Genomic DNA, 15,332 nt, shown 5'->3' with positions numbered 1-15,332 from the left:
CACAGCACAGGGGTTTAATTCTCCTTAAACTGAAGTGACGGGTTTTTTTAAAAACACTACTTCAATTTAGGATGAAGTAAACCTCCGAGTCATATCACAAGTCCAGTCTTTACCTGCCTCTCCAGTGGTGGGGAGAAGAGAGCAAGCTGCTGGTGGGCAGAGTGGTCTCTGAGCTGGTGCTTCCCTCTGGGGCAGCATTGGCCCCCTGCCAGGCAGTGCCTGCCCGCAGGCACCCAGTTGAGGCAGTCCCAGGGGCACCACAGCCACAGAGGAAAGCCGTAGGCCACCACAGTGATCGCCAATTTGGGGGGTCTCCCAACAGCTGATTGCTGACCGGGTTGGGGGGGGTCACACAGTGGCTGATTTTCAGTTCCAGTGAAAGTGCCAACAGCAAACTGAAAGTGCTGGCAGCAAACCAGAAGTGCTGCTGGCACTTCTCGGGGGGGACACCGGCTGGTGCTCCTCACTCCCCAGTCAGAGAGGGCTAATTTTAAGGGGGGGGGGACACATGCCCTCCCCATACCCCCCTACGCATCACTTTTGTCTCCTAGGCTGCTGCCAGGCTGCCTGCACAGCTCCTGAGCCATACAGAGCCCAGTACTTCCCTCCGCAGCTGTAGGGTAGGAGACTAAAACTCCTCAGATATGTTTTAGTTTGCAGCACCCCAAAGTTATTTGCTGTGTCCCAAAGTCATTTAAGGCACATTACACCACCAAATGTGCTACAGCAGCTGGAATTAATGTGCAATACACTGCTGAATGTGCAAACAGCAATGTCATTAAAGCAATGCAAAAGGCATTTAGCTCCTCTTTAAAACCACTTTAAAGTGTCGTCTACAAATACCCTATGATGCTATATAAGGTCAAATAACAGAATATGGTGGAGGATGCAGTTTTTATTGGCAACCCACTGAATTGGTAGGAGATTGAATTCATACTTAGAAGCTGCAGTCAAGAATTTGAAGGAGCAAAACTAACTAAATTGCCATACAGTTTAAAAAATGGTTCATGATACTCAGACTTCCTATAACATCTGGACAGCATGCCATAAATATTAATCATTCCCTGTGTAATGACATCAGATGATATGATAAAGAAGCCTTTTACTCAAAGCTAAAAGGTATGCTGGTTGTTATCCCTGAAGCTATTTTAGCAGACTATTTTAATGCCAGGGCTAGGAAAGATCATGTCACCTGGAAAAATATTGTTGGAGAAAAAGAATTGGCCTATACGAACCACAATGGCCAGAAGCTTTTGATCATGCATAAAGTATAATCTAGCACTCTGCTCTGCCAAAGAGATATACACAAAACTTTCTGTAAACGCTCAAGACCAAACACAGTGGCATCTAATCATCTCTATTACTGTAAATACCAAAGACATTTCCAATGTGCATATTAACCAGACCCAGCACAGACTGATCCACATGTTTCTCCTAAAAGAAGAAAGGTAGCACTACAGTAAAGGAACTCTATGAGAACCACCTCAGGAATCCCAAACACATTACTTCACTTAGTACTCAGCAACAGACCAGAAATTAATTTAAAAAAAAACCATTATAGCAGGTCAAGCAACAAAAAATATTGAGCTGTTTAGAGACACACTACATCAACTAGTTCTTGGATTCTTGGAGTAACATCAAAGAAACACTACATGCAGTCAAATCAAGGCACTCTGCCTCTTAGTGTCACTTAATGATACAAGCAATGAGCAAGTAAGATATAATATCCAAAAGGAAATTTGCATTCTCTAAAATTCATAGTGGGCCAAGGGCACAGAAATTCAAGAATATATTGGCCAATATGAGACCAGAAACTTCTTCAATGCTATCAACCTACACTTCTAACAATGCTGTGCCACTAAGGTCAGCTGATGCACAGCTTCTTTTGAAAAAAAGGGACAGCATTACAGTGATGAAAAGAACACATCTTTAGCCTTTTAAATAGGCCAAGTAATACTGGCATTCACATTGTCTGAGCGCTCCTGAAACATCTAGTATAACCTAATCTCTATTACACCAGATCTGAGTGAGGTTGTGAAAGCAATTAGTTAAGAAATGTGTTGGTATCCCAGCAGAAATCTACACAGAGGTAAGCAACTCAAGCAGTATCTATATTGAGTTGTCCTTTGATATGGAGCAAAAAAAGAGATAGTCCCTCAAGACTTCCAAGGAGGAAGTCAATGTCATCTTTTTGGACTTCCAGAAGGCCTTCGACACAGTGTCCCATCCAATTCTGGTGGGCAAGCTGAGGGGCTGTGGCATTGACAAATGCATGGTCACATGGGTGGCAACCTGGCTTCAGGGACAAACCCAGAGGGTGGTGGTGGACGGGTCAATGTCGACCTGGGAGTGTGTAGGCAGTGGAGTCCCGCAGGGCTCGGTCCTTGGGCCGGTGCTGTTCAATGTCTTCATTAGCGACCTGGACAAGGGTGTGGAGAGCACCCTGTTCAAGTTCGCTGATGACACCAAGCTGTGAGGTAAAGTGAATACACTGGCAGGCAGGGACCGCATCCAGGGAGACCTGGATAGGTTGGAGAAGTGGCCGGATCTGAACAGGAAGCGGTTCAACAAGGACAAGTGCAGAGTGCTGCACCTGGGGAGAGGGAACCAGCATTATAGTTACAGGTTAGAGGTTGACCCTCTAGGCAGCAAAGAGGCAGAGAGGGATCTTGGAGTCATGATTGACTCCAGGATGAATATGAGTCGCCAATGTGATGAAGCAATAGGCAGAGCCAACCGCACCCTGTCGTACATCAACAGGGTCATCACTAATAGGTCCGAGAGGTTTTGCTCCCACTCTATGCGGCCTGGTCAGGCCGCAGCTGGAGTACTGTGTCCAGTTCTGGGTGCTGCACTTCAGGAAGGACATGGAGAACCTGGAGAGGGTCCAGAGGAGGGCCACTCGTACAGTTGAGGGCCTCCGTGACCAGCCCTATGAGGAGAGGCTGAGGGACCTGAATGTCTTCAGTCTCGGCAAGAGGAGACTGAGGGGGGATCTTGTGGCTGCCTACAACCTTATCAGGGGCCACCAGCAGGGACTCGGGGAAAGTCTGTTCATGAGGGCCCCTCTTGGAGTCACTAGGAACAATGGCTACAAGCTGAGGGAGGATAGGTTTAGGTTAGATATTAGGAAGAACTACTTCATGGTAAGGGTGGCCAGAGCCTGGAATAGGCTTCCCAGAGAGGTGGTGCTCTCACCTTCCCCGGAAGTCTTCAAGAGGAGACTGGATAGGCACCTGGCTGGGGTCTTATGATGCTTGCCACCCCCAGTGCTCCTTCCTGCCCATGGCAGGGGGTCGGACTAGATGATCTGGCTAGGTCCCTTCCAACTCATTGATTCTATGACCCTAAAGATGTTTTAATTGTTTTTTGTAAGACATCTGTCTGCAGCAACTACTGCAGAATATCCTTTCTGTCAGTTGCTGCTAGTCTTGCTCAGGGTTTTATAGCAGTGGCTAAAGACATCTTACCTGAATTCTAGTGCAGATTTTTCTAACAGTACAATACTAAAACCAGATCTTTTCCACAGAACAAATTCAGAAAAAAATGCAAAGGATAGAACTGTGGTCATCACATAGCCCTTATAGAGCTGACCAAGGCCTCAGAGTGTGAACAGACCTGCACTGTTATTTATTCTTTAACAATAAGGCTAAACATCTGTCATTGTAGTCAATTATATGAGAAGATGTAGGGAGGTATAATACACAATAGCATCAGAGGAAATCTGTTCGTTATTCACACTAGGGTAAAGAAGGGATATGTTCTAGCTCTCAGCACTCTTGTGCCTTCTCACTGTTTTTCTACACCATGGTCATGTCTACACAAGACGCTACTGCACAGTCATTAGTGTGCTTTTATTTAGTACTAATATAAACAAGTACTAAATAAATGCACAATAACCTGAGTTACTGTGCAGTAGCACCAGTGAACACCTTTTTGTGATGTTACTGTGCAGTAGCCTAATACTACTGAGCAGTAGCATCAAGTCATGGTGGGTTCGACTACACATTCATTAATGCACTGTAATTATGGTGCATTAAATTCAGTACCTGTAATGACAGGTACTAAACTTAATGTGCCATAATCAGCAGTACTGCACATTCACCTCATGAAGCCTATACCAGCTTTGGTCTCACAGTAAATGCAAAGTATCCTTAAATATTTCTCTAACTCATTTCAATGACAACTATCACCACAGAAGACACAAGACTACAGACTAATGATCATGTCACTTATCTTGGAAATGTACTTTTAAAATCATCCACAATTGTTCTCTGCATTGGAAATATACCATCATCTTATGGATGCCTGTGCAGCAACTTTTGAACACTGTGGAATGAAAATGATACTGGAATGCAAGTATATTAAACAGTGATGTTTTTATCACTACTATATTTTTCTGAATCCTGAACTACCTATCAAAGGCATAGCACAGAATTTTAGCTGCCTATATACATGCTCGGGGGTGGAGGCAGTGGTGTGTTGTAATCATAGTGGTTCCCAGAGAGCCACTCTAATTAAAATTCCACAGCATCACATGTATTAAGCCCCCATGCATTTAAAAATGACCATGGGATGCTTTAACTAAAGCTTATTCAACAAGTGCCCCTGTGGCCATTTTGAAATGAGGGGGAGCTTAATACATGTTAAGCCACTGCAATGATGCCAGAGCATTCTAATTACAACGTGTAGTAGACTTGATTAATTGAGTCAGCTCCAATGCATTTTAATTGGAGCTCATCAGAACACACATATAGGCAGCCTTTGTCATTCCCTCAGTACAAAATGATGTGCCATCCTACATATCAACTAGGAAGAGCAAGTCAGCCATACAACTGTACTTCAGAGAAGCAAGACAACCAGCAAAGAGACTACAATAATGAAAACATAGCTTTTCTAGATAAGACATCTTCAGAAAATGAATAAAATCAGACTATCCAATAAGAATAATAAGAATTAATTGAAGTGACCAATATACTTATACAGAGAAAATATACAATTACATTGAAACACTGTGAAATTCCACTGGAAAGGGAACACTTAACAGACAATCCTGGAAGGCTGCAGTAAAATTTGGCATGGCTAGTTTGGCGGGGTGGGGGGGGGCGGTGAATCACACAGAAATGAATCAACAAACAAGGACAAGAGGAATCCTCAATCATTTAAATTGGCAGCATTACCTCTTACTTTCACTTGCTTAGTCCATGGCTGGCTGTATTTCCCAAGAACTCCATTAAGCAATCATTAGAAGGGCAAGAGATGGAGCAACCTTACACTCATCTTTGAGGAAATGCCATTCTGTGTTTTGTTCCAAGACCATTTAATGCAAAATACATGGATTTGCCCCCATTTCTTCAAGACAAATCAGTGTTAGAAATAAGACTCACCTCTATCTGTCTGCCTTTTTTCTGGCATCTATTATTGCAAATACAAAGTAAAGTGTTATTTAAACTTCTAGGCTAGGGACAGAAGTTGCACATAAACTGTTTTTAGTGACCTGAAACTTGTTTAAACCTGTAACAGAACAGAAGTTCAGTGCAAATAAACCAGTTTCAAAATGGCTGAAATGGATTAAGATAAAGCTGGCTGAATGTAGCATCAGACTTAACTAATTTGGGTCAAACCAGTTTATGGAACTTCTCTCCCAGACCCCTTCCTGATTTAAGTTAGATCACAGTCCCCCAACTTCCCTGGACTCAGCTGTGCTGTCTGCTCCAGAGAGCAGGGCTGGCTCTGCCCCTCTGCTCCCTATCTGGAGCAGCAAGGGCTGTCTGACAAGGGGGGCGGGAAGTAAGCTCATGTATGGAGCCCAGTCTATGGGGGGAGAATGCCTCCCACCCTCGGCAAACCCTGGATGGGGTTTGGGGCCAGGGAGGGGTGCTAAACACCCCCTCCCCTTCTCAAACTTACTCTCCCCCTAGCGGTAACTGTGGACTATAAACCCCAGAGGCACCTGTAAGCAGGAAGAGGAAGTGATGAGCAACCCTGCAGAGTCCTGCTGCTTTAATTCTGAACTGCAAATCCCAGATACCTTGAGGGCAGCAAGAAGAGGAAGTAAACACACAACCAGAGATCCCCCAGTGCTAGAGCTGGGAGCCTCTAGTGCTCCCCAGCTTCTGGCTTGAGCCACTGTAGGCATGTGACTGCATTTCTTGAGTCTGTTCACTGCTATTTTGATTTAATCTGTGTGGTTTAGACTAACCTGCAAAGACTGAATTGATTCAGCCTCAGGCTTTTTGACTGTCTGCACTTAGCCCTGAAGTTGCCCTGCACTCTTCTGAAGTATTCCCCCTTTAATTAAGACTATTAAATGCTTTGCTCTACCCCTTAAGGCATTGTCTTCGTTCATTTTATTCCTGTTACCATACACCATTCAATAATGACCCTAATCCAAGGAGTCTAATAAAGGCATGTTTCAGTCAAGGGACTGAGTTCTAACTGGTTCATGATATGTAACAGGAGCCCCTACACAAAGCAGCTAATGGGTTCCCTTGGCTTTTGAGAGAACCCTGAATAGTACGATTCATCTTAGTAACCACTGAATTGTTGTATAAAAGAGTGGCTCTGGTAACTTCACCACTTCCTCTGTCTGAAGAAAAACAGAGAAATGAGATAAAATTTAACTCAGGTGAAGGTGAACCTGCTGGATGAGAGACAGCAGCACCAAAAGAAAAAAGAACACCTTGGGAGCCACAATTTTGGAGCAGCTGCTCTATGCAGCCATAGCAGCCCTGGGGAAAGAGACTACTGGCAAGTAGGCCAGAAGAAATGGGAGAGAAGAACAGGGAGCAGCAGGGAGAAGCATCTCCATAGCCCGGGATGTAGGGCCAGACCCCCCCAGCCAAGAGAAGCCAGCACCAAGCCAGCTAGAAAGTTCAGCTATGAGGATGCCATGAGGAGGAGCAGTGCAAGCGGCAGGGGAAAAGCACCACAGAAGACAGGCTGGCTGCAAGAAGAGTGGTCACGTCTTAAAGAGACTCTAGGTATTTTAATTTTTTATTTTCTTATTTATTGCCAGAGCCCTGCATGGGCTGGTGGGGTGAGAAGGCCAGGCAAGCTGAACATCAACCACACAATGTTCCATGGGGTCTTGGATGGAGCCATGGGCTGTGACAATTTCCAGCCAAGACTCAGCCAATCCAGGAGTCGGACAATAGCTCCGGGCCAAGTAACCCAAAGTTAAGGGGAAGACAAAACCCAGATGTGATTTTCCTTTTTTCGTTCATTTGTTTCATTTAAACTATAAAAGGACAGGCCACCCCGAGGGAGTGGGATACATTGGGCCCTCAAAAGTCAATCTGAAAGACTTATCTGAGACTAAAAGGAAGCCCAGTAGTCTACTCCTTTTTGTTTGGGCAAGACATGTGATTGAGATGCTCATAAATCTATAATGAAAAAAAAAGAAAGATCACCCATTAAGACTTATGGGCATTATAGGCAGCATAACACCTGGGTGGTGCTAGGATGGGATGTAGAGGAGGTTGGAGCCTGACAAGAAATCCTCTCCAGGGTGCCATTGGCCAGCTGTGGTATGAGATGAACACCTCCTGGTTGTTAACTTCATCCAAACATCAAGATGTGGCAGGTGAGAGTCAGACCTCATCACAACAAAATCCAGGCAAATGATTGCAAAACCAGTGGTCTGGGTCAGGAAGACATTAGGCCACCAAACACATAGCCTTAATTGGGCCAAGCCCTGACACTCTGGCTATGGTTTAAGGAAAATAGTTGCCAAACCTTCATTTCATGCAGAGGCCTATTTGGTACACATGGTCTCAATATGTTTACTGGGACCCCTCAGGCAAGCTAGGGAGGAGAATGTTTTGAAATGTTTTTGACAGGGTTCACATATAAGATAAGTGTCAAACTGCTCAGCCCTGTCAAGACTGAAGTACCTCTGGGTATGCACTAACGCAGAACTTCAGGTACCTGGAGAACTATAACGTCAACACTTCCAGAATTCAGGCAATTCCAAGGTTCATCGGCAGCTTTGCTGGGGTTTAGAGGACTGTAAAATTTTAATATAGGTACCTAAATACTACCTAAGACACAGTTTAGGCATGTAAGGGGATGTGGGCCTCCACCCTTTGTTGGGTAATCAAGGTTCTACTCTAATCCCTGGGCTACTTTTTCCCTTTCCTGACAACATAGGTCACAATTTCCCATGCCTATCAAAATTAAGTGACATTTATGTGATAAAAACTGGGGGGGAAAATGTTCCTGTCTTTCTCTGATATACTTGAGACAATGAAAGCAACATCCTTGAGGTCTCAGTGCAACAAAACACCAGCACGTGGTTGAAATTAAGTATGTGCTTATGTGTATCACTGAGTAGGGATACATTTTAGCACATTTAAGAAAAGGGCTTTGGCATATTGAGTATTGCGTAAAGAAATGAGTTGGAATGCTGTATGTCCAGACTTCCAAAGATTCAAAAACAGATGTTTCAATAAAAAACTTGAGAGAAGCAAAAGCACGGGCAACAACAACCTTGTTTATTGATGAAGTTCATGAACTCAGATGTCTCAGAGAAAGAAATGCCTGAAAAAGACATCACAAATGCTGGAAGAAAAATGATTAATTCTAGAAACCATAGTGATCAGATCAGTGACAGTTTTACAAGATCACATTATATGAAACCTCATGGAAAGCTGAGGTTTTTGTATCTGCTTCTTGTTGTTGTTTCTATTCTGTTGTAAAATCCTTGATTAATCTACAAGAACAAAATTCTTCCAGAAACTCAGCAAATAATACAGTAACTGTGCAACATTTCAGTGCCTGGGAAAGTGTGCAAAGTTTGCAACTGATACTCAAGCCTCTGATTACGCTTTCTGGAATTTTCATTTCTCACTTTCCACATTAAGTTTCACTTTCTTCTCCAAGAAGTGTCAAAACTTTATGCTTCACATGACAGCAATGTTTTACTGGAAATGTAAGATAAAGTCATCCAGTGCACAAATCTGGGAAAGTAACTTTCTTGGTGTAGTACATTGGAATGCAGGTGCTAAATTGGCACTAATTCTGATATATTGGTGTCAGGTAGGCAGTCTTACTTTAAAAAATGGAGGCTTCATTTATTGTATATTTGGTGCTGACAGAGCAAAACAGAAACCACTCTAGCCTGGATTTAATACATTTAACTCTGACATATATCAGCTATACTCTCTTTATGGTAACTGTAGCATTTCATGGCTTTTGTAGTGTTTGTGACATTGTGATTGATTCAAAAGGGGCCCTGTGCTCTTCTGCACTGAGAAGAGAAATAGAATCCATAAAGTGGAAACATAATTTTAAAAATCCCCCAAAAACCAAAAAGCTGTACTTTCCAGGGGTTGTACATTAACTGCATAAAGGTATTTTCTTTTTGAATCATGAAGAAACCATAATAAAATAAAGTAATATATTGAAAATGAAATGTATTTCAACAAAATATTTTGGTTCCAATTGATTTCCATTTATAAATCACCACAATACAAACATCAGAAGAAAGAGCAGTCCAACTAGCTGAAATCTAGAGACAGAAAGTGCAAGGACAGAGTACTTTTTTGTTTTGCATGCTTCTACCTTGTTCTGTTTTTTCCTGACAAGTTATCACTTGATCCAATTTCCAATAATCTGTGCACACAGATTTTTCAAACAAAAGGAATTTCTCATGTTTTCTTGTTGTTTGAAGGTCCTTCTTTTTCTTTTTCTGGCCAGTCTATCAAACCTCTGCACCAGATCCCCCCCCGACCCAATTTAGGTTGCTGTCCTCCAGCATCCAAGGATGCTTTGCAGGATGGGTGGGCTAGTCCTGACCTACACTACTGTTCCAGCCAAGTGTCAAGCTGGCCCCACCCCCAGGCTGTCACAGAGCGGAGGCAGCAAAGCCTCTGGATCCCAGCCCTGCTCCTGCCTGCACCTGCCAGCTTAACTGGGCAGCGTTAGGCAGGGGCACACAGTAGGGACCTCCCCTTTCTCTCTCCCTGCATTGCTGACAGCTGTCAGGATGTGTGGCTGGGGCTGCCTCTGGTGCATACCCCCAGGTGCAGGAGAAGGGTGGGAGCAAAGCAGTGGACCTGGCTCCAAGGACACTGAACTGCTCCACGAGGACAGTGCTCTACTGCTGCCTGCTTCATGATACTGCCCAAGCAGCTGGCTCTGCTCTGCCCTGCCCTGTTCCTCATGCCCCTATCAGTACCTAGCTGGGCTGTCCAGCCCCCAGTCCCTCTTCCCTGCCCATGGCCAGTTGTTGGACAATGGGATAGGGAGCAGAGACAATTTGGTAGGAGGCCTGCAGGACCACCCCCAACCTGCTGGCCATCATCACCGCAGGCAGCCTGCATGTCCCCCTTCAAAGAGTGAAGATCTGTTTTGTTCGCTCCCAACCTAACTTTGTGTGCTTAGAGTCAACCAGAAAACTTAGACCGCTTCTGCCTCAGACTTTTTGAGTGGGCATATGAGAGTGACTAATGGCCAGTCACTCTCATACTATCAACTGTTACTTATCTGAACTTCATAGATTAATAAATTCTTATATGTTGGGGCTGGAAGGGACCTCAGTAGGTCATCAAGTTCAACCCCCTGCACTGGGCAGGAAAGAGCGCTGGGATCAGGCAACCCCAGCTAGGTACTTGCCCAGTCTCCTCTTGATCTCCCCTACCTGGAGGGTCTTCACCACCTCCCTTGGAAACCGATTCCAGATTCTGGCAACTCTTACTGTGAATAAGTTCTTTCTAATGTCCAAACTAAATCTGCTCTCCATTAATTTGTGGCCATTGTTCCTAGTTACTCCACAGGGTGCCCTATTAATAAATAGAGCATCTCCTATTCCCTACTGCCCTCCCCTGATGAATTTATAGGCAGCCACAAGATCACCTCTCAGCCTTCTCTTGTGAAGGCTGAAGAGATCTAGGTTCTTCAGTCTCTCCTCATAGGGCCTTGCCTGTAGGCCTCTGGCCATACAAGTGGCCCTCATCTGAACCCTCTCAAGATGCTCCACATCCCTCTTGAAGAGAGGTGCCCAACTACAGTCTGTAGTACTCCAACCTGTAAGTGTGTTGGTGGTTCTTTTCACCCAGGTGCAGCGTTTTGTATCTTTGTTGAACTGCATCCTATTTCATTCTGCCCGTTTTTCCAACCTGTCCAGAACTGCTTGGATCTGTTCCCTACCCTCTGGTGTGTTAACTTTGCCCTATAATATGGTATAATCTGCAAACTTGGACAAGGTGATTTCCATGCCCTCATCCAAGTCACTGATGAAGACACTGAGTAGCACCAACCCAAGGACCAAGCCTTGTGGGACTCCATTGCCCACATCTTTCTAGGTCAATATCGACCCATCCACCACCAGTCTCTAGGTGCTACCTATAAGCCAATTTGCCAACCACCTGACCATGTAATCATCTATGTTACAGTTGCTCAGTTTATTTACAAGAACAGAATGAGATACCATATCGAAGGCTTTCTTAACATCTAGGTAGATGACATCTACCTCCACTCCTGCATCTAAGCATTTTGTGACCTGGTCATAAAAAGAAACAAGGCAGGCAGGATCTATCTGCAATGAAACAATGCTGATTTCCTTTCAGCATTATTTCTCCTGCTGGGCTCCCACAAATGTGATCCTTAATGATTCTTTCCAGAGTTTTCCCAAGGATAGAGGTGAGACTAATGGGCCTATAGTTTCCTGGTTCCTCCCGCCTCCCCTTCTTGAAAATAGGGACCACACTGGCCATTTTCCAGTCCTCTGTGACCAGACTGCATTACCATGAATGCTCAAACAGCTGTGCCAGTGGCTCTGCTATGACACTGGCCAATTCCTTCAGCACCCTTAGATGAAGTTTATCCGGGCTCTCTGATTTGAACACATTCAGCCCCTCCAAGTGCCCCTTCACTAAGTCTGTGCTAACAGTTGGTGAGCTGTTGACCCTCCTGTATCTACCTATGATCCAACTGGGAGATTTGTCTTGGTCTGTGTCTAGGAATACAGATGCAAAGAACTCACTGAAGAGCTCAGCTTTGCCCCCTCTCTATGTCACTAATTGCCCTAGTTTGTCCTGTAGGGGTCCTATGTCACCCTGTGCCTTCTTTTTGCTTCCTATATACCTGAAGAAGGACTTTTTGTTGCCCTTAATTTTTGTCACTAGCCTAAGTTCTAATTTTGCTTTGGCCTTCCTAACTGATTCCATGCAAGTGCGAGCCAGGGAGATATACTCCTTCTTGGTAGCTACCCCCTATTATCAAAACAGCTCACATACCTCTTTCTTTGCCCTTAGGCTTTCCTGGACTTCGCTGTTCAGCCAAGAGGGCTTCTTGGCTCCTTTGCCCCCTTTTATATGCAATGTGATTGTCTCCTTCTGCACCCATAGGATCACTGCCTTGAGGAACGACCACCCTTCCTGGACCCCTATTTCACCAATGCTCATGAGCTTTAATGCTGCACTAACTAATCTCCTGAGTACACTGAAGTTAACCTTTCCAAAGTCTAGCACTTCAGCCCTTCTGGTTAGTTTAACCATCCTTTGCTGGATAGTGAATTCAGTCAATCAATGCTCACTATCCCCTAGGTTACCTTGTACCTGCAGATTCTCCACAAAGTCATCCCCTGTAGCTAACACCAACTCCAGCAAGGTTTTTCCCCTAGTGGGGTTGTATAATAGGCCTGTGCGAGTAGGCAGCTATTCGATCTGGCTTTGGATCTCGCTGCTTTGGATCTCAGCAATCCAATCTGGAGCTCCAGATCAGTTTCCCACTTCGAGCCAGCTGAAGCAGCTCCAAAGCTTTGGAGTTGCCTTGGACATCCAGTCATAGGGTATAATGGGGAATCAATGAAATATCTATAACTTTGTTTTTTGTCTACTCTGGATGAAACTTGTAGGGATGGTAGCCCATGGTGAGGCCACAAAACCTGCCAAGTTTCAAGAAGATAGGTTCAAGGGCTTGGGTGGAACTCCACATCAAGCTGCTGGAAGGCAAAACTGATGACATAGATGACCCTGTGTGTGTTAAGGTGCAGCAGGCTGAAAACTGCAGGGGTGGTGGCCCCTGTTGGGGCCACAAAGGCTGCCAGCTATCAAGGAGATAGGTGCAGGTGGAGTCTGGCTTCTGGAGCCCTGCACCTCTGGCTGCTAATAGGCAAAACTACCGCCACCCCAGCATCAGGGGGTGAGAGACAGGTTGGGGTGTGGGGTAGGGGGGAAAGGGGGATGTAGCAGTGCAGGTAAAAATGCAGAGTTGCCTGGGGTGTCAGATGTCAGGCAGGTCGCAGTGTGCCAGAACTCCACTGTGTATATTGAGTCCATAAGTTTCTGTACCTACTACCTAGGAGGCTGATGAAGTACAGTTCATAGGCCCAGCTTTGAAAAGTGGTTTGTACATTCAAACAAGCACCTAACTTCATTACCTGAACTGAAGCCAACTTCCTACAGCTCAAAACACATCAACTATCCCTAGTACCCCCACAAACTGCACGCCAGAATCTATCAAAGACAACAAAATCTAACTACCTGTGGGGGCACATTCCTCACCAAAAAAACACTTTTGCCTCCAGTCTCTCAGGCCTGATCCTGAGAGGGAACAAATTACAATAGAAATCAATTTTCAGAGCTTGGCCTATGAACTGCACTTCATCAGCCTCCTAGGTAATAGGTACAGAAACGCATGGACTCCATATACATAGCAGAGTTCTGGCACACCAAGACCTGCTGGACATCTGACACCCCAGGCACCTCTGCACTTTTACCTGCACTGCTATATCCTCCGTTCCCCCCTACCCCACACCCCAGCCTGTCCCTTACCCCCTGATGCCTCCATTTCTATTTTCACTGATTGGCTTTCTTGCCTGTATTGTGGGCCAGGCCAGACTCTGGCTTTTTTACTCTTCCTTCCATACAGGACCAATTACTTCCTCAGCCTGACAAAGAGGTTTTCAACACAAAATTTGGCATCCCAGGCAGCTAAACTGAGCTCACTGGGAGCCTCACAACTGCACTGCAACCAGCAAGCATCAGATCTGTTAAAGACATGACAGGTCTGGGCGTTTCCCAGCCAGGACTTTGTGTGTGTGTGCACTAGCTGGAGGTTTTGGCACCTCCTACCCACCCTTCACCAGGGGATCATTGGTCCTGGCATTTACGGGGCTGCCACACCACCAGCAATCCCACCAGGTCTCCCTACCCTGGCAGGGTGGAGTTTTAGTAGTCATGCCCAGGACCTGGGGCCTCCTCCTTCCCCACAGCCCCAATCCCAAACTTCCAAGTTTGTCCTGTCAGGGGAATGAGCTCATGTTCTTCCCCTGCTGGCTGGTGATGTAATTAGTGTCTCTTCCAGCTGAGAGCAGGGCATTACTTGGCTTTTAAAAAACTCAAAAAAGGAAATTGGTGCAGACAGAGTGAGAAGGGTGGCACTCAGTCCATCTGCAGATGGAGCTTGGGGAACCCCATCAGTGGGAGGTTCACCTTTAGAAACACCACCAAAGCAGGATTCAGGCAGGTACGGTGGGGTGTCACAACATCCCCAGCAATACTGAACACCTCCTTGCTTGGAACACTGGTTGGTGGACAGGACAGGTGTTGCTGTAGGAGTCGCAATTCAGTGACTCCACATCCTCAGCAAGATAGGTAGCCACCGAAGTCTTGGCGCTACCTGCCCAAGGCTGGGCTCTGATGCGTTTGGACCCCAGCATTGAAGCCATGCCCACAGTTCACATGACAGTGGCTGGCATGGAGGAGACTGGCTGGTGCCGGCGCCAGTGCTGGTGCTGGGAGTGCTGGCACAGGAAAATGGATCCCCCTCTTCCACATCCCCTCGCCTCTGCACTTTGACCTCCCTGACTTTATTGACTAGCACCTGCATCCAGTGATTGAGGGTTTTGGTGCTGCCAGTGCACACACTCCCCTTCATCCTTGGGTTACAAATGCTCACCATCATGTGGACCATACTGGACCACAAGGGATCCACCCATCTCCTGATGTCCTCCTTCAGCTGTCTCACCACTGACTGCATGTCTGGTGACAGCAGCCTGCCCCAGCCAGGAACATCGATCCCCTGGAACGTCTTCATTTGTTTCTCCAGTTCTCTCACTAGGGGGACACCTGGCTGAAGAGGGCATCACCAGCGCTAAGGGTCTTGGTAGCTTCAAGGAAGGCTTAAGGACCACCAAAATCTGGGAGATGGTACCCCACTCAGCTCTGTTCAGGGGGCTACTGATCCCAATCTCCCCAAGCAAGGCCATCTCATGGATGGCCTTCTGTTGATCCACCAGCCTTCAGAGCATCAGATATACGGTGTTCCACTGAGTTTCCACATCCTGCATAATTTTGTGCTGAGGGATGCTCAGCTCTGTCTGTTTC

Source organism: Crocodylus siamensis, chromosome 2 (genome assembly GCF_052110815.1).
Source record: "Crocodylus siamensis isolate JL-2025a chromosome 2, ASM5211081v1, whole genome shotgun sequence".
Lineage (NCBI taxonomy): Eukaryota > Metazoa > Chordata > Crocodylia > Crocodylidae > Crocodylus > Crocodylus siamensis.
The sequence above is the reverse complement of the archived record's forward strand: the minus strand, read 5'-3'. Positions refer to the sequence as shown.